General features: G+C 41.5%; 1 protein-coding gene across 1 annotated transcript in view; it reads left to right on the forward strand.

Annotated features, from left to right (window-relative positions):
* Window positions 1-20,398, forward strand: part of ANO4 (anoctamin 4) — a 448,962-nt gene that overhangs the window by 14,214 nt on the left and 414,350 nt on the right. The window lies entirely within an intron of this gene.

Here is a 20,398-nt window from a genome sequence, read left to right on the forward strand (position 1 = left end):
GGTGACAAAGGCAGAGCTGAGTAATTGTGACAGAGACAGTACGGCCTGCAAAGCCTGAAATATTTATTATCTGGCCCTTTGCAGAAAATGTTTGCTGACCACTGATCTATGTGATCTTTGGGGCTCATAACTTAAACAGTCAGGGCAAGAAAAATGTTTACAACATCTTGTCTTAAAATTTGTCACTTCCATTACACATTGAATTGTGGAAAGAAAGCTTTACTCATACAAGGATGGCCACTGAATTGTTTTTATTTCTAAAGTCTGAGTTGGAGGTTTAAGTTATGCAAAATCTATCCTGCCACTTTTTTTTGTTTTTCTACAGATAGAGTGCTTAGAGGTGAAGGTTTAGTTGGAGTAATCCAATGTGTAATTCCTGTTCTGGAGATAAATTTTTGAATGTTGACCTTCAACATTCACAATGACACTCAACAAGTCACAGATGCTGCCACCTAGAGAAGAGACACTAATGTTGCAGCAGTTCCAGATTATCAAGAGCAATCTCTAAAGCAGCAGATTGCAGACTCACTAAATGTTCAGAATCCCCACAGAACTGGTTAGAAATGAAGATTCCTGGGCTCTACCCCAGGGGATGCTGTGTCCATGGCACAGAGTGAGCTTCAGCATCTGCATTCTGCAGGCTGCTCCCTCCTGGAATTTTGACTCCCGAGGTTCCTCCACACACACCTTGGGGGACACCCTTGAAAGTGTCTTTGGTTAAGTGGTTAGATGATATTGCAGAGCGTTGGGAGATATTTGCATACCATTAACTCTGCCATGGCAAAACTGAGTATCTTTCTGATTGTCCTGATTGAATGTCAGTTGGAGAGTAGAAAAATCATGATCTGAAGTTCAAACATTTTCCATATTTAAGTTTGAAATCTCCTGGGTTTTGATATTATCATGATTGAAAACTGACTCTGCTTGCTTTAAAAAGTTCAGTAAAATCTGAAGTTAAGAAATAAAGTCCTGCCTTTGGCCGGGGGTAGCTGTGAGGTTATGGCATTTCATGGTAAAGAGGAGTGTGAAATGGCAGCTGCCAGAATAACATTTTATCACATTTCACTTTGAGGTGGCTTTTTTCTTTCTTTTTCCATAGAGCATCACACTCAGAAGCAATCTGATTTTTGGAGGAGGTTTCTATTTTTAACTTGTATGTTTTCAAAAACAAATTAAAAGCCCGTATTTCTCTTCTATCCTAGGAACTTTCCATTAGCAATAAAATATTTAATTTTTCCAAAGAACTGGTTTTTAATCATAATAATTTGGATACTTACAAAGTAAGTCTGACACTTAAGGATATATTAAACAAGCATGGGGTATTTTAAAATAGAAAATTATAGATGCTGGTGTAGCTTCCGTAAGACTCAATTATTATTATAGGTTAATTATTGCATTTATTTGATTTCTTATAGCAGTTTATTGATTTTAATAGTGTTTTTTGTATGAAAGCTTCCAGTTTCCTATTTTTTAATAGAGTTAATTTATTATATATATATATATATATATGTATATATATGTTGCTAGTTTGAAGAAAACTCTGAGGTAAGCCAGTTTAACTATAGCAGAATGTCCTACAAATTCCAGACTTTGCTAGACATCCCTTCATATTTCTAATCTGTCTTTCTTCTGCATAAACTTCAGGTCTGATGTAGAGGTGCTTAAAATTTGTAGGCACAAAACCACCATACAATTATTTATTGATTGTTGGAGTTTTCTCATGTTTAAGAATTCTCCAAACATATTTAAAAATCATTTTTCCATTTATAATCCCTACAACTCTACAATTCTAGAAGCAACTGAAAAAACACTGAGTGACTAGAGCTTTTGAAATTCTCACTTTATTGAGCTGTTTTCACTCTTGCCACTACCTTATTCCATCATTCCTTCCCTTCATCGTGTGACTAATTTCGTCGTGTGTAGAAGTTTCTTCTTGGGTTGGACTTTACTCAATCCTGTTTGCTACCTTGTGCAGTTAACAATCTGTGAAACTGCATAGTGGCCCTGGACGCAATGCTCCTTCTTGGTGGCAGAGAATGTTTTAATCAGTAAATTAATTGTAGCAGGTTAAGTTGGAAAAACAGCGTCTGGCTTGTTTTATCCCTCCATTCATCCATCTCTCCATCCATTCATCTATCCATCCATCCAATACATACAAGATTTCCACTGTGTGTCATGTACTGCAGTAAACCGTTGGGATAGAAAATTGAGTAAAGCATCACCCCATATAAGAAGCTCAAAGTCTGTAGGAGGAGAAAGATATGTAAATCAAGTATTTTAATTCAGTGTTATAAGTGCTAAGATAGAATTTTTCACATTAGGTGATCACACACACATTTTTGTTATTAAATTATTTAATATGCTATTAAAATACTACTAATAAAGTATTAAAATGTGATATAAAATATAACATTAAAATATGTAAGTAAAAACACATTGAGTGCAAAAGATATTATTAACTTATTTCTTCAATTAAAAGAAGATGAATTTGAGAGAACCATAGGAGGAATGTTTGGAAACCGTCTCCATCTCAGATATTCTGAGTAGGTTTGATACCCAATTTTTGCTAACCAAGCTTTACAACTTGCATCATCACTACCACACAACTTACATTTTTGGTCACTTTCTACCACCAACTGATTCTCAGCGGCTCTCTTCCATTGTATTTGGTTCCCAGCTGTGTGCTGATGACTCCAAAGTGATATTTCCATGTCTTATTTCTCTGACAAACTTTAAAGATATATTTACAACTGCCTACCAGAACTTTCAGCCTAGATATATCCCAGACATGTCAAAACTTATGTGTCCCAAATGGAACTTTCTTTTTGGTAGCGCTCAAAGCTGAATTTCTTTTTTTCCCCCCTCCTATCTTTTTTTGTTTCTATAAATTTATTTGTTTATTTATGGCTGCGTTGGGTCTTCACTGCTGTGCACGGGCTTTCTCTAGTTGCAGCGAGCGGGGGCTACTCTTTGTTGTGGTGTGCAGGCTTCTCATTGTGGTGGCTTCTCTTGTTTCAGAGCACGGGCTCTAGGCACGTGGGCTTCAGTAGTTGTGGCTCACAGGCTCTAGAGCACGCTCAGTAGCTGTGGCACATGGGCTTAGTTGCTCCACAGCATGTGGGATCTTCTTGGACCAGGGCTTGAACCCATGTCCCCTGAGTTGGCAGGTGGATTCTTAACCACTGCACCACCAGGGAAGTCCCAAAGCTGAATTTCTTACTCTGTTTAATGGTGCCACAGCCCATCCAGACTCCCAAGCCAAAAACTGGGTGTCCTCAAGCTTTAGCCCTCTGCTGGCCATCAGCCTCCACAGCCAGCTGGCTAACATGTTCATTGCCTACTTTAGAGATAGCTCTAATTCAGAGCATCCTCTCCATCCCCATGGCACCATCTCAGCTCAAGCTCTCATCATCTCTACTGGACTAGAGCAGCCTCCGCACATCTTAATTCTTCCATGTCCTCAGGGTTAGTTTGCCAAATTCATCTCTTTCTCTCTTTTCCACTCTTCCTCCCTCCCTGCCTTCCTCCCTGACTTGAAAAATCTCTGTTGTTTCCCCATTGTCAGTAGAAGAAAGCCTAAACACTTTATACATGGTACATGAGGACCTTCCTAAGTAGCGTTAACTGACTCTAGCATCTCTCATCACTCTCTGCAGATGCAGCCACACAGTAGCTACACCTAATGCTTTACAGTTCCCTAAAGATCCATGATTTTTCACATGTGCCAACTGCTTGGATGCTCTTCCTTACATTCTTATTCTAGAAAATTTATTGAAGACATCTAGCTAAGAGTTGACCTCCTCTGTGAATTCTTTCCCTTTTCCCCTCAGCATATTTAGTCATTCTTTCTGTTTCTATTGGGAATTCCTATTGACATCTTGAATTCTGCTCTTATTTGACTGTAATATAATTTTATTTTTATATTTCTTTTTATGGCTAGCCTACTAGATGGCAAGTTCTTGAGCTGAGAATTAATGTCATAATCATGTATTTGTTTGGTCAGTGTAGAGCCCAGCATATAGGAAGTATGTTGTCTAGGACCATTTAAACTGCAGATTAGACACTGTTAAAGAGAGAATTAGGCCTGGAAGATAGATCTGAAGAAATTCAAATGCAGTATAGAGAGATAGAAGATAGCAAAACAAGAAGGGGGAGGTTGAAATATGGAAGACAGAATGAGAAAGTCCAGCATACTTTTAATAGAAATCCTGTCTGGATTAAGAGACTAGAAAGAATGGAGAGAGATAGAATATTTTTAAAAACACAGCTGCTGAGAATTTCCCGGAATTGATGAGAGCCACAAATCTTTTGAGTCAAGAAACAATGAATGCCAAGCAGAATAAGTAAAAATAAATCCACATATAAACATATTTTGGTGAGTCAGCAAAAAACAAAGAGAAAAATCTTAGGAATCTGAGGGAAAAAACAGATTTCCCGCAAATAATAAACAGTTGAACTGAGGATAGATGTTCCAATGGTAATTATAGAGGCCAAGAGACAGTGCATCGATATCTTCAAAGTGCTGAAGGAAATAATGGTCAATTCAGAATTCTGAAGCCAGCCAAATGATCATTGAAGAGGGAGGTCATCATAAGAACTTTTTTTGGAAAAGACTGGGAAAGTGTACCCAATGTACACCTACTGCGAGAATGACTGAAAAGCCTATTTTAGAAAAGAAGGAACTTGAACCTAGAAGAAAGGCTAAAATGATAGAAATAATAAGAGGAAGAAATACATTCTTAATTTAAAAGGTCCTTCTAGAAGAATGGTTTTCAACCAGGGACGATTTTACTTCATGGGTACATTTGGCAATGTCTGGAGGTATTTTTGGTTGACACAGCTGGGCAGGAGGTATTACAAGCGTCTAGTGTGTAGAGACCGGGAATGCTGCTAACCATCCTGCAATGCATGTGACATGATCCCATGTTCATCATTAATTCTTAACACTGCTTCCTCCCTTTGAGTTTCTCTTCCTATGTGTTGTACCTTGCCCTTGCAATGGGCCCCCACCTTTATGGCATTTCCAGGGCTCTGCTCTCTCTGCTCTGTCTGGGGCTATCCTTGATAAAGTATGTCCTTCACACTTTTGATTTTCCCTTTTCTATGTTTCTTTGTGTCCTTTAACTCTTCTTAAATTGTATCTCATGCTGCACCAAAGCCTTTTCTCTTGTTGTTCACTTATACCAATTTCTCAACCTTGACACTATTGACATTTTGGGCTGAGTAATTCTTTGCTATGGGGGGTTATCCTGTGCATTGTAGATGTTTAGCAGCGTCTCTGGTTGCTACCCACTGGCTGCCAGTTGTGACAACCAGAAATATCTCCAGACATTGCTGAATGTCCTCTGGGTAGGGGCAAAATTGCCCCCAGTTGAGAACCACTGATTTATACTAATTAAGTCCAGTTCTGTTCTCTGGACTTCTGCTTAGTGGGAATAATCTGATAATCAGTGAGATAGGGTACATGGGTTATAATGACTTTCACCCTATATTTAACAAGAGCCTTTTGCAATCTGTGCCCTAATCAAAAACATGGAGGGAATCCCTTTCCAAAGAGGGAGGTTTTCCCCTTGAGAATTCAGTTAACACCTTTGACACTTGTCAGTCAGTCCCCCGTATACAGTCCTCTGAAATTATGTCATAAATCAGAGCTCCTCCATTTGTGTCCAAGAAGACCAGTGATAATTTCCCTGCGTCTACATACACAGAAATAAGCAAAAACTCATCCCTTTTTTCTCGTGCCTTCCTTCCCCTGTCTCCTGTGTGTCACAAGCTTCACACAGTGGTCTCTTGGTAGAGCTGGGTTTTAGAAAAAGATCCTAAATGAATTCCATACATCTCTTATGGATTTTAAAGATGATCCTCATTTGTGAAAGGGAAGGGAGACGTGAAATGACTATTCTTTGTTCCTGATCAATGATCATTTCCCAAGAGCCTGTCTTGTCGTTGGGATGGAAGATGTTCACTTACCTTTCCTAGTGACCTCGTAGGGCATATCAGTGCTTCTACATGTGCAAACTTTGAAAACTGTGCTATGAATTTGCCTCAGGTGTAAAGTACCTGGGAAGTGGTACCCTCTTAATAACACGAATTCAATTTCTTTCAACAAATCGTGACCGGATACATTCAGAGTGGATGCCAAAGGAAATAGGGGGGAATTAAATTTCAGAGCTAGGGTGCCACAAAAAGTGACCCTGCAAGTTGGGCTACTGATATGAACAGGAGATGAGAGTAGTTTGACCCAGCCAGGAGACAGGCACGCTCCCTTTTAGAGATGCCTAGAGATACTCATGGACCTGCCCCACTTGTAGGGGCAGGCCCAGCCAGTCTAAAGCCAAAATTTCTGCTTCAGTGTTAGCTCAGCTGAATTCATGGGGCAGAGTAATGGAAAGGACAGCTACCCTCTACAAAAAAACAGGACAGTATGAATGAGACACAGTTTCTAAACCATTATATATACAGTGGGTTTCTTGTAGACAACATAGAGTTAGATCTTGTGTTTTTATCCACTCTTGTGATCTGTCTTTTAATTGATATAGTTAAACCATTCACATTTAAAATGCTTATTGATATAGTTGGGTGAATATCTACCATGTTTGTAACTGCTTTCTATTCATAGCATTTGTTTGCTGTTTCTTTTTTCTTCCCTCTTTCTCTGCCTTCTCTAGTTTTAATTGAACATTTTACATGATTTTTAAAATGGAATGGGTACCTACCCACTTATCTCGCTGGCTTTAAAATTTTTCCTTTTGTCAAAATGTCCTTGAACGGGTATTTCAACTTTAATCGTATGTGGTAGAATACGTTTCCTGGTAAAGTTTATATGGAATGTGGGTATCATGGTTAACCTACTAATGTTAGGAAGTAATAATAAGTGAAACCACTTGTCCTGGTTTTCTGGAAGGTGATTTGTGGTTTTCTAGAATCCTGGCTGGGTAGAAGATGTCACAGTAGAAAGGCAGGCATTTGAGTAGAGGTCGTTCAGGTGAGGAATTGGTGTTCCAAACATCAGGACAGTGTATGGAGACTGATGCCAGAGCAGCCGGGGGTTGTGCCCTTCACATCCAAGGTCGGGCACTGAATGCCTTATACATAGAGATATTGTTACATGGGGTGGTTGGGTTCCCTGGGACTATTACTCTGGTATTTAACTTCTTTTGGCATTCCATGAATTAAATAACATTTGTGAGGGGGCCCAGAATCTTAACCACCATATATATACCACTTCTCTGATAAAAGCTGAGGTTAGTTGGGGACCACCTGCACTTTAAGAACTAAGAGGATCATTGGAAATGTTTATTTGACAAGAGAATTGGCTAAGAGAAATAAATCACTGAGCTTTCTTCAAGTTTTCTAATTTCCCCTTGTTCTCAAATTCGGCTATATCGTTCTTTTCAGAATTCAAGATCATGTCCTGTCATTTAATTTCTGATTCTAGCACAATCCTGTTAATCTCTTTTCCAAGTGTGGTGGTTATTTAGTTTCAGAAGACTGAAAGCATCAGTGAATCAGGGAATGATTAATGGCACATGAGGACAAAGTCAATTAAATGATGCAGCTGTGAAGTTGCTTGAGGATTTCTGATATAAGAAGCTGAAAAACTTGATTTAAAGCTGTATTAAATCTGATTTGCAAAGGATAATATATTTTAGAATAAAAAGGCATTAAAGCACTCCAATAAAGTCATCCATTCATCCAGTCATCTAGATTCTTGTTACGTGAAGTGTGGTCCTCTAGAGATAAGAGGGCTTGAACTGGGATTAAGCAATATAATCCAAAAGGGGCGCATCTGAGGGATATTTTGGAGATAGTTTCAGTACATCTTGGTGATTAATAGATGTGGTATGTTGAGTGGATATTCCACGTGTTTCCAGTTAAGTTAAAATATAGTACTGAAGCTTTGTTGTGTAGGCCAGTTTTCTCTAGCTTTAATGTGAATACAAATCACTTGGAGATCTTGTTAAACTGCAGATTCTCATTTAGCAGGTGGGTGTCGGGGGTGACATTCTCCTTTTCTAACAAGCTCCCATGTGATCGTTGTGGAACTTGGAATCTAGTACGAGATGCAGATAACAATATTACAACAAAAAATGTATGGTTACCAACAGGCAGGTGCTATGAAGGAAAGGGTTCTTCTTAAAGATCCTTGGAAATATTGTTTTTTATCAAAACATGTCTCTGAGTTCCCAAAACAGCTCTCCATAAAGACATTTGCTTTACCACCAGTTGTAAGTGGGAAGTTTGCTTATACCGTGTTAGGGGAAAATGATTGACCTGTGTGGTATAAGTGTTCTTTCTCATAGACATGGTTTAGATACAAAAACCCCAGCAACCATAGTACTGCTTGAGGGAGGAATTAGTTAGCTTGGTTTGGGTTCCCTGGGAGATAGATTCTGAGCCAGAGATGGGCACGTAAGGAGTTTATCAGGGAGAGTCCTTGGGATCAATGTGTGAGTGTATTTGTGTGTGTGGGCGGGTAGGGGAGATAAGGGGGAAGGAAGCAGGGTTGGGCAGAGAGAGGATTTGGACTGTGATGATATACACAGGCTTCAACTCAGCGCATAGGGAGATCTGGAGCTGGGACGGCCTTCAAAATTGTCCCACAATGGGGCTTTTGTACCCTCCCATCACTGCCTGGATGCAATCTGCTACAGGGAAGGGGTGTGACCTTGAGAAATTCTCTTGGAGGGCAAGGGCCAAAAGACAGAGACTCAGCTGAGAGCCATCAGCACCAATACTTATGGCAGCTGGGGAAGTGAGACGGCCGCATACAGCCTCTGCTACATCAGCTGATTGAAATGAAGGGATTAAGAAGTTATAAATGGGAAAGGCAAGTTGGCTGCACAGTGGATTCCTCAAGCCACGGGTATGGTAAGTCCGTAGATCTCTGCCGGAATGGGGAGGCGATGACTGGTGACTTGTTTGTTAAACTGAGTCCTGAGTTGAAGTAGGTTAGGATTTTTGAGATGTGGTTCATCAGAGTTCATCCAGTGGGTTTGTGGACACCAGCTGCCTTGTAAATTATTTTGAAAGCCAGGAACGCAGAGCAGGGGTCCCCAGCCCCCAGGCCACACAGCAGGAGGTGAGTGGCTGGTGTGTGAGCGAAGCTTCATCTGCTCCCCGTCGGTCCCCATCGCTCCCCCCTCCCCCGTGGAAACACTGTCTTCCATGAAACTGGTCCCTGGTGCCAAAAAGTTGGGGACCACTGACATAGAGGATCAGGGCTTTGAATTCTATGGGGAAAGAGGTCGTGCATCTGGGCAGATTTTCTCAGCACCCAGTTTCAGGTTCAGCTTGTATTTCTCGCCAGCAAAGGGGCACCTAAAGGATTGGGTAACACCCTTCTGATGACTGTGTGCCTGGTTAGGAGGGTGGGAATTTGGAGGCTTTGTACAGCCACTGTCTTTTCAGCAAAATAAGGATACAACTGGTTTATGGTTGTAACCAGAGAATGGGCAAGTTCCCTTCAGTTTTCTCATCCGACGTCGTGTGATTCATGTTCATTTATTCAACGGCTGTCTCCAGAGTGGCTAGCACTGCATTAGGACATAGGCTGGGCTCCTTTCTTGTTGGAATGACAGTGGAGCGGGCTAGTGGATTAAACAGATATTAATCAATCACACGTATAAAATTTGATTAGCTCAATGAAGGGGAAAAAACCACTATTATGGATTCCGCGCGGGCGTTGCTGGCTGGGAAGCTGCGCAGTCACTGCCCAGGGACGCTGACAGGCCGCCTGGGCGCCTCCTGGGGATGCGCTGGGTGCTCCGCGCAGGCGGCGTCGGCGGCTGCAGGGGACGAGCTAGAGCCTGAAGCCCGTGGAGCCCGAACGGCGCGCACAGGTAGAGCGGAGGCGGGAGCTGGGGCCCCAGGGCCGCGCGCTCACCTGGGCGGCGCTGTGGGACCCGGGCTCCAACAGCGAGCGCAGCGCCTACCCGCTCCAGCAAACAAACAAAAGCAAGACACTGTCAGGGGGTAAATCAAGAGGAGGTTTATTTAGATTTGGAAACGGGTAGAGACTGAGAGTGTGATAGTAAGTTGAGAGGTCTTAAGGATGTATTGGAGCTGGTGAAGATTATAATGGGAATGTGGGCCAGGAAACCAAGGACCTAGCTTCTCTTCCCAGTTTGGCCATGTATCAAGATACCTTCACACGAAGGACTTAACCTCTTTGAGCCTTGATTGCTTCATCTGTAAAATGGTGCTTTTATGAGTCTCAAAGGAGATTAAATAGACAAAAAGTTTTTTTAATCCTAAAATTTAAGTGAAAGCTGCTATTTCTATTAGTTACTCTGGCCCGCTGATTGCTTCTCTTTTCTTACCTGTCTCCTGTGTCCTGGATTGAGCTTGGATGCCGAGTTTAGTGAGTTGTAAAATGCTATTCAGCTACCTTGTCTTAGCTTGTGGCTTTCAACGTTTTCTTTTCTTTTTTTTTTTACCGCTACCTAGAGTAAGAAATATTTCCATATTGTGATCTACCACTACTACTTTTTCTTTTTCCTTCTCTCGCTCTCTCAACTGAAAAAAATGTTCCAGGAAATAATACTTATCCTCATGTGTTATGTACTCTGATATTTCATTCTTTCCCCCCCAAAAGTGCTAGTCGTAATCCATTAAATTGATGCCATTGCCTACTAATGATTGCAATTTATAATTTGAACAGTATTGATCTAGATAAGACTGTAGTACCTCAGATCCTCTGAAACCATATTAAGGTGTCAGATAATTTTTTTTTTTTCTGGTGTGTGTGTGAGGTCTGTTGTACGAGGAAGTTATTTCTTTTTGGAGACTGATCATTAATGTTCTTTAAAAGTCAACTGACGTGGGGCCTCCCTGGTGGCGCAGTGGTTGAGAGTCCGCCTGCCGATGCAGGGGATACGGGTTCGTGCCCCGGTCTGGGAGGATCCCACATGCCGCGTAGCGGCTGGGCCCGTGAGCCGTGGCCGCTGAGCTTGCGCGTCCGGCAACGGGAGAGGCCACGACAGTGAGAGGCCCACATATCGCAAAAAAAAAAAAAGTCAACTGACGCTTATGGCAATCAGGCTGTCTCCCAGCGTCGGTAAAGCTGTGATCCATTAGAGGGGCTCTGTGTACCCTGAGGTTCTCAGTGTTAAGTCAACAAAGAACTATGGCAAAGGACCCTGTATCAGTTAACCATCACCACAATAATACTGCACACCAAACAACCCCCAAAGCTCGGTGGCATACCATGCTGAGCATTCACTCATGCACCTGGGGTGAGGTAGGTCTGCAGGTCTTGCCTGGGCTCACTCAGTCTCTTGGAGTTGACTGGCTGTTGGCAGATCCAGGCTGACAGCAGCTGGAGCAGCTGGGATGACTCAACTCTGCTCCACGAGTCTTTCATCCTCTAGTAGGCTAGTCCTGGCATGTTCTCGTGCAAGAGGAAGCTTTGCAAGCTTCTGCTGGGAACACATTAGGCAATATCACATTGACCAAACCATGCCACATGGCTGAGCCAGAGTTAAGGATGGAGCAGAATGTCTCTGAGTGGGAGAGCACTGCAAAGTTACATTGAAACAAGATGTGGAATTAGTCTGTGAGAAACTGTCATTGGCTCCTGATTCTTTATTCTTCCCTGTCTCACACGTGATCTCCTTGACTCAAAAGTGGCCCTTTGCACAAGTAGGTCTCAAATCTGAGTCCTTGAGGCTATTTGCCTGAAAGACACCATGCTGTCCTCATACGCTGGTTCAGTTGTCTTCCTTTTACCTAAACTTCCTTGTAAAGCCCCCTTCTCTTCAGTGTAGGTCATCTTAGGAAAGTAGATGTTTGAGGAGTGCCTGCCCTGCCAACATAGGAGATATGCCTCCACCTGCCTGAATCCTAGTTGTGGGCATTATTTAGATTAAGCCACAACCCACACCATAGTTTTTACTCCTGTTTTCTCCAGTTTTTCCAAAGAATATATACCATTGTAGTATGGTATTTTTGAGTTGATTCCTGAAGCTGGATATCTAAATGAGAGATACTTTAATGAGTAAAGTTAGTAACAGTCTATGTCAAAATATTGTATTTTGTCTCAAAATTTCCCCTGAGATTTAGCTCTGAACTTCTAGCTGTCTATTAGCAATCCCTACTCTCAGGCTCCCACAAGCACCTGTCTAAACTACTGCTGTGTTTCCTGTTTCAATGAACTGCGTCACTATCCACCCTCTTCCTCAGAGTGAAGAGTCATCGTTAACCCTTCATTCACAGCCACTATCAGCTCTTTTTCTCTTGTGAATAATGGCTGGCATCATTATTCAGCCAGACACTGGAACTGTTCTTCGTTCGTTTACTTGGCCAGGTTCTGTGCTAAGAACCGGCGATGTGAGAGTGACTAAGACATGATACCTTCTTTTTGAAGCTTAGTATCTAGCCAAGAAGGAGAATTGTCAACACATAACTCACAATCTGGAGCTATGAATAAAGTATCCTTTCTTCCTACATCTAACTGCTCATCAGTTCTTGCTCCTTCTGCCTCAGAAATGTACCTCAAACCTACCTCTTCATTCCTGTGGTCATCTTCCCTTGAATGGGTCAGAGCTTTCTATTCTTCTCAGGGCTGGGGCAGTAGCCCTGGTCTCCCTGCCTTCACTCTTTTCCCATCTGTTCTCTCTTCCCTCAGCCACTTGATATCATTGGCTAAAACATTGACTCAAGGTGCCATTCCTTGGCTTGAAAACCATGAGCGGGTTTGGTTGTTCTACAGGAAGTGGAACATAGAATTATCATATAACCCGGCAATTCTGCCCCTTGGTATATACCCAAAATGATTGATAACAGGTGTTCAAACAAAAACTGGTACACTAATGTTCATGCAGCACTATTCACAATAGTCCAAAGTGGAAACAACCAAAATGTCCATGAACTGATGAATGGATAAACAATGCATATCCATGCAGTGGAATATTGTTTAGCCAGAAAAGGGAATTGAGTACTGATATAGGCTGTAACATGGACGAACCTTACACATTGTGCTAAGTGAAAGAAGCTAGACACAAAAGGCTACATACTGTATGATTCCATTTATATGAAATATCCAGAATAGACAAATCTATAGAGACAGAAAGCAGATTAGTGGTTGCCAGGGATTAGGGGAAGGGGAGAATGAGGAGAGATTGCTTAACGTGTGTGGAGTTTCCTTTTGGAGTGATGAAAACGTTCAGAAACTGGTATGGTTGTACAACATTATGAATAGACTAAATGTCTGTAATGGTAACTCTTACGTGTGCTTTTACCACAATAACATAAATGTAAAACAAATGATCAGGGCTCCCTGGCCAGCTATGGTTCGAGTTCAAATTTCATAGCATGTAGTTCATAGACCCTCATGGTCTAGCCCAGCCTGGCTTACTAGCTTTGGTCCTCCCAAGCATCCTATGAACCAGCCCTACCTGGTGTAACATCTTCCTGCCTTTGCTTATGCTGGACTCTCACCTGGACTGCCCTGTTCTTACTTTTCTGCGTGATGAAATTTAAGATCTGGCTTAAATGCCATTCTTCTATGAGGGCTTACCCATGCTCCATTGATCCTTACTCCGTGTTCCCATAGCACCTTACTCAGATCATTAACCACAGTGAGTCATAGTCGAGTGTGTATCTTCACCCTGCCAGATGGTGAGTGCCACGCAGGCAGGGAAAGTGTCTGATTTGAATTTGAATCCCTACGGCCTTGCACAGGATGCGATACTTACTAGTTCATGAGTATTTATTGAATTGAATTTGGTTAAGGCTTGATTACTGTCTTGGTTCTGCCCTTAAACTAAAGCTGTAGCTCTAATCCTTAAGTTAAAACTCTCTGTAACAATCACTATACTTGGATTGCAATCATCCTTGATTATCTTCATCTAATTACCATTAATTGACTTAACCCTATCGAATTTCTTCCTAGTTTACTAACACCTGCTCAACTAAACTGTGTCTTTTTGGTAATTCGAGCACTTGCTTTGCTTTCACCTGCCCTCAAATTTCCTGATATTGCAGATAAGTTGCTGATATTTTCTATGCAGATAAGTTCTTTGAAAACTTAACATTTCACCATTTTCTGTTTTCTAGGAAAAATGTGACAGAGGACAAGTGTTTTGCTATTTCATTAGAGGATCATTTTGTCTTAGAATAGCATAGTTAGCAAAGAGGGTCGGAGCGATACAGCATCAGGAGAAATCCGGTAGTTTTCCCCCACTTAATTGCAAGTCAGGGCTTCTTCATGTGTCATTATTTTCTCAAGCGTTGGATATCCTTTCTTTATTAAATAAACTGCAACAGCAAAGTTAAAGTTACATCTAAGTGAATGGGGATATTTTACGTTATTCTTCTGTACTGCTAGCACTTTTCCCCAGTTTTATTGAGATGATTGACCTACAGTGTATTGGTTTAAGGCTTACAGCATAATGATTTGATACATATGTAGCAAAATGATTACCACAATAAGTTTAGTTAACATCCAACCACTTACAAAGTACAGTTTTTTTTCTTGTGATGAATTTTTAAGATTTACTGTCTTAGCAACTTTCAAATATACAATACGGCTCAGAACAGTAATCCCTCCCCTAATCCACGGGGGATATGTTTCAGGACCCTCAGTGGATGCCTGAAACCACAGATAGTACTGAACCCTACATATACTATGTTTTTTCCTGTGTGTATATATATACCTATGATGAAGTTTAATAATTAGGCACAGTTAGAGAGGAAGAACAATAAATAATAGAGTAATTATAACAGTATACTATAATAATCATTATGTGGTCACTCTCTCAAAATATACTCACCCTTCTTGTGACGATGTGAGATGATAAAATGCCTATGTGATGAGATGAATTGAGGTGAATGATGTAGGCATTGTGGCCTGGCATCAGGCTACTACTGACCTTCTGATGATAGTCAGGAGAATCACCTGCTTCAGGTGATCCTGGGTCATTGAGCTCTGATGATATCGATGGTTGGATGGCAGGAGCAGATGATGTTGATGGTTGGGGATCCTGGGGAGGACAGAGTGGGACAGCATGAGATTTCGTCATGCTACTCAGAATGGCTTGCAACTTAATACTTATGAATTGTTTATTTCTGGAATTTTTCACTTTATATTTTTGGACCGAGGTTGACCACGAGTAACTGAAACGATGGAATGAGAAAGCATGGAAAAGAGGGGACTGCTGTATTAACTATAGTCACCATGCTGTCTATTACATCTGAGAATTTATTTCTTGTAATAGGAAGTATGTACCTTTTGACCATCTTTATCCATTTCCCCCACCCTGTACCTCTGATATCCACCAATCTTTTCTGTTTCTATAAATTCACTTTAAAAGACTTCTACATGTAAGTGAGATCGTACAGTACTTGTCTTTCTGATTGATTTACCTCACTTAATTATGCCCTCAAGGTCCATCCATGTTGCTGCAAGTGGCAGGATTTCCTTCTTTCTCGTGACTAAATATTTCATTTTATATGCATACTACATCTTTATCCATTCATCTGTTGATGGACCCTTACTTTGGTTCATATCTTGACTGTTGTGAATAATGCTGCAAGGAACATGGGAGTGCAGATATCTTTTGGAATTAGTCTTTTTGTTTTCTTTGGATAAATACCCAGAAGTAGAATAGCTACATCATATGGTAGTTCTATTTTTAATTTTTTTGAGGAATCTCCATACTGTTTTTCCATAGTGGCTGCACCAACCTACATTCTGATCAGCAGGGCACAAAGTTTCCCTTTTCTCCACATACTTGCCAATACTTGTTATCTCTTGCCTTTTTGGTGATACCTCACACCTGTTAGAATAGCTATCTCACTGTGGTTTTGATTTGCATTTCCCTGATTAGTAATGTTGAACACCTTCGCATGTACCTGTTGGCCATTTGTATGTTGTCTTTGGGAAACTGTCTATTCAGTTCCTTTTCCCGTTTTTTTAATCAGATTTTTTTTCTATTGATTTGTATGAGTTCTTTATATATTTTAGATATTAATCCCTTATCAGATATATCATTTGCAAATATTTTCTCCCATTCAGTTGGTTGCCTTTTTATTTTGTTGATGCTTTCCTTTGCTGTGCAGTAACCTTATAGTTCAATGTAGTCTCAGTTGTCTTTTTGCTTTTGGTGTCAGATCCAAAAAAGTCATTTCCGAGACCAATGCCAAAGAGCCCCTCTATGCTCAAGAAGTTTTATGGTTTGTACTGCTAGCCCTTGAATTTTAACATAGTATAGGTTGCGACAGAAAATGTTTTTGAGTTATTTTCCTCATTTAATTTTAGAAGGGCCAATATTTCAATATTTTGTGTCCTAAAATACCACTTTACTTTAGAGCCTTCCTACATAAAAAGTAGACTAGTAAAGATTTAGGATGAAACTAAAGGTGTCACTTTAATTTGTGTACATATCATTTTATAATGTGATTTAATGATGGAACAGCATTGACCAGGAAGCCCAAGTTAACAAGAGACAGGAGAACAAGAAATTAGGTGATGACTCTTCTCACTCCACCCCAATATTTAAGCTTTAAAAAAAAATCTGCCTCATATCTTGAGGGAAAATTTGCTATACAGATTCAGTTGTACTAATTAAGAAATACCTTCATCGTTTGGCTGAAACAGAAGAGGAGCCAGAAAAATCTGAGTTTTCAATATGGTCTCATCACTTATTTTCTATGTAACTTACTTTAAATTAAAGCAGGGATAAGAGTACCTACATCGTGTGTTTTTGTAAAGATTCGAAGAGTCAGTCAACTAAAAGCCCTTAGAATAGGGCTGCATGTAATCACTGCTATTTTCATGATCATAAATCTAGTTATGTATGTACCTAATTCATCCAATGTGTAATGGGCACCTCCGTGCCTGCAGAGTGCAAAGTGGTGTGGATGTAAAAATGATGGCCTCTTTGGAGCTTCCAGCAGAGACAATAATTTCACACATGGTTATAATTCACTAGAATACAGTCATCTCTCATCACTTTCTTCCCTCACACCCCTCATTGGGTCTATGTCTGCTCTTTATAATAATGGATCCTGTCCCTTCGGCCTCTTCAGGGACTTTTTCAGCTTCTTTCCAATTAGTGTGTACATTCACTCAAGTCCTACATCCTATAAACAAAGACAAAACCCAGTTCTCGATCTATAACAAAAATGAGCAAACCCCAAATACTAACAAAACAAGCAAAACCCAACTCTTGAACTCTAGGGTGCCCTCTAGCCACTGCTCTCCACCCCTCTCTTCACAGCCAGACTCCAAAGAGAAGCCTGCATTCATTCTCTTCCCTTTTCACCCCTTTCTTCCCTTAACTGCATCTGACACCTTCACGCACTCCTGTATGGGCTATATTAAGTCATCAGCGACCTCCTAATTGCCAAACCCTGTAGGTATTTTCCCATCCTAACCTCTCCCTATCTCAGTGGGGTATTTCAGCTCTTGGGAGATCTCCGTGTAGCCCGTCAAGCCCTGGGTTCTATTCCACTTCTCTTCTCCTTCACTAGACCCTCTCTATGTCCCTTAAATATCAATGTAACCATAGAGTCTGCCCATTTCTCCTATTCCATCTGCACTTGCTGGTTTGTAGCCACTACCCCATTTCACCTGTGATCTGTATTCTGTATTGTAGGCTCAAATCTCCTGCCTGACCTTTTCTGACTTCTTTCTAGACATATCTGTATAGATGTCCCACAGGTACCCCAACTCAGGTAAACCAAAACCCCCCTTTTTTTTTTTTTACCCCAAATTCTTTTTCTTCTGTATTTTCTGTCTTGATGAATGTACCCAGTTGTCCAAGCCAGAAACCTAGAATAATCCTAGATTTTCTGTCCTCCCCACATCCTGGTAGTAAGCCGTGTTGAATCTATCCTTATTCCCACTCTCCCTGCCTTGGTTCAAACTTTGTCACTTTTTTTTATAAATTTATTTTTTGTCTGTGTTGGGTCTTCAATGCTGTGCATGGGCTTTCTCTAGTTGTGGTGAGCAGGGGCTACTCTTCGTTGCAGTGCGCAGGCTTCTCATTGCGGTGTCTTGTCTTTGTTGCAGAGCATGGGCTCTAGGTGCCCGGGCTTCAGTAGCTGTGGCATGCAGGCTCAGAAGTTGTGGCTCGTGGGCTCCAGAGTGCAGGCTCAGTAGCTGTGGCACACGGGGTTTAGTTGCTCCACCGCATGTGGGATCTTCCCGGACCAGGGCTCAAACCTGTGTCCCCTGCATTGACAGGTGGATTCTTAACCACTGAGCCACCAGGGAAGTCCCAAACCTTGTCACTTTTGTCTGGACCAATATGTTGTCACTAGTCTTCCCAGGAGTATCTCCAAACCATTTTCTTGATACTATTGATGATACTCTTCTTTTTTGCCCTATTATACTTCTTGCCCAACTACTTTGATCAATGTGTATCTATTCTCCACTCCCTCAAGTACTACAGCTATTACTATAAAGGAAAATAATAAATTCAACACTCAAAACTCCCTTTAAAAGGAAAGGCCAGAAAGTATCGTGAGGATTACATCATGCCTGGAAATGTCCTAAACGAGACACTTTGGATCAGCGATTGGCAGTTGAGGGCCTTGCAGTGAGCCTTTCCTCCTTCGGTGTTGAGTTCATCTGCTCTGAAATGCTCTGACCCAGAATTTCACCCTTCACGGAAAGACTCTGACCCCAGAGTCACCTGCTCTCGGTCCTGGCTCATTCAGGAATAGAATAGGGCTGACATTGAACTGTACTTGGATATGAGTTGTTAGCACAGATGGTGGCCTCAGTGTGTGATGCTTGCCATGTGACCAGTGTCTGAGAGCAGATGGGTGCATTCTTTCTGCACCAGCTGACACCTGAATCCTCCTCAAAGGCAAAAAGTACAAGTGGAGTAAGGCGATCTGGAGTCGGCAAGGCAAGGAGTCACATGACAGCGTTCTTTCCTCTCTGGCAGGAGCTTCTGGGTGTGTGTCCTAAGGCCAGATCTGGAATTTTGTTTCCCATAGGAGACATGTTACTCTCCCAAATTTTGATTTAATAATGACAGCTGCCACTTATATCCCTCTGTATAGATCACAATGTGCTTTCCTACGCATTATCTCACTTGATGTTCACACTGACCCTGTAAAGTAGTGTATTGGTTTCCTAGGGCTGCTGCACAAACTTAGTGGGATAAACAACAGAAATTTATTCTACCTAAATTCTGGAGGCCAGAGGTTTGAAATCAAGATGGCAGCAGGATTGCATTCCCTATGAAAGCTCTAAGGAACAATCTTCCCCTTCCTCTTCCAGCTTTTGGTAGCCCCTGGAACTTTTTGGTTTGTGACAGCATGTCTCTGCCTCTGTCTTTATATGGTCCTGTGTGTGTGTTCCTCCCTTCTGTCTCTTGTAAGGACATTGTCACTGGATTCAGGGCCCATTCTAAACCAAGACGATCTCATCTTGAGATCCTTACCTTAATTACATCTGCAAAGAACCTTATTCCAAATAAGTTCAGATTCTGAGGTTCTATGTGGGGATATATTTTAGAGGGCACTCTTCAATCCACTGTGGATAGGTATTAGTATACTCATTTGAGGATGTAGAAACTTAGGGGTAAGTGTTTTGCTCAGACACCTCGGAGCATGGACTCAAACTTGAGTCTTTGGACGCCAGATCTCACATCTTCCCACTGGGTCATGTTAGCCCCCAGTCTCTCAATATGTGGGTATCTTTGTGCAGCAGGAGCATTGCTTTCCTCCCATGTGTTAAGCACCACTGCAGTCATGTGAACTGCGTGTATCCTTGTCAAATCAAGAACAGACCAAATTGGAGCTTTCCTACTGTGGCTGAGACTAGAATGGGGGAAGAGTGAGTTAATGATGGATTCTTGGCTCAGTCATTTCTCTCTGCTTTATCGTTCTCCTTCCTATGTCTTCAGGACTATCAGCGAAGTGTAGCTGCTAGAGTTGTGTGGTCAGTGTGGCTGAGCTGACTTGGCAAGGACTTGAGACCCCCTCCGACATGCTGTTTCCCTCCTTCCTTGGATGAAAGGCACTTATACTCCACACCCAAAGCTTGAAAGGAAATGCAAATGTAAACAACGTTTTCAGTTTCTCTGTACACTGCTGAGGAAGGTCAGATGAAGGTCAGATAGAGGTCAAGGTTGTGGGGTGGAACACCCCAGCATCCTACTGCTGTCCAGGACCTCTCCGTTGGGCCTGTCCCCTTGGGATGGCTCTCACGCTCCAAAGCTTTTCCTCTTTTTTGCTTCCTGTATAAAGACTTTCTGGTCCCATGTGCCATTTTTCTGAAGGGTTTTTTTCTTGTTTATTTAAGCCTTTTATTATGAAATATTTCAGACGTGAAAAAGCATGACAATATGATGAAAGCACATACCCATCACTTACCTGTGAAGACATCATGATACGTTTGAAGCCCTCACGTACCCTTCCTTTCCCTACAGAGGTAACT

This window comes from Lipotes vexillifer, unplaced genomic scaffold, assembly GCF_000442215.2.
Source record: "Lipotes vexillifer unplaced genomic scaffold, Lipotes_vexillifer_v1.1 scaffold141, whole genome shotgun sequence".
Classification (NCBI taxonomy): Eukaryota; Metazoa; Chordata; class Mammalia; order Artiodactyla; family Lipotidae; genus Lipotes; species Lipotes vexillifer.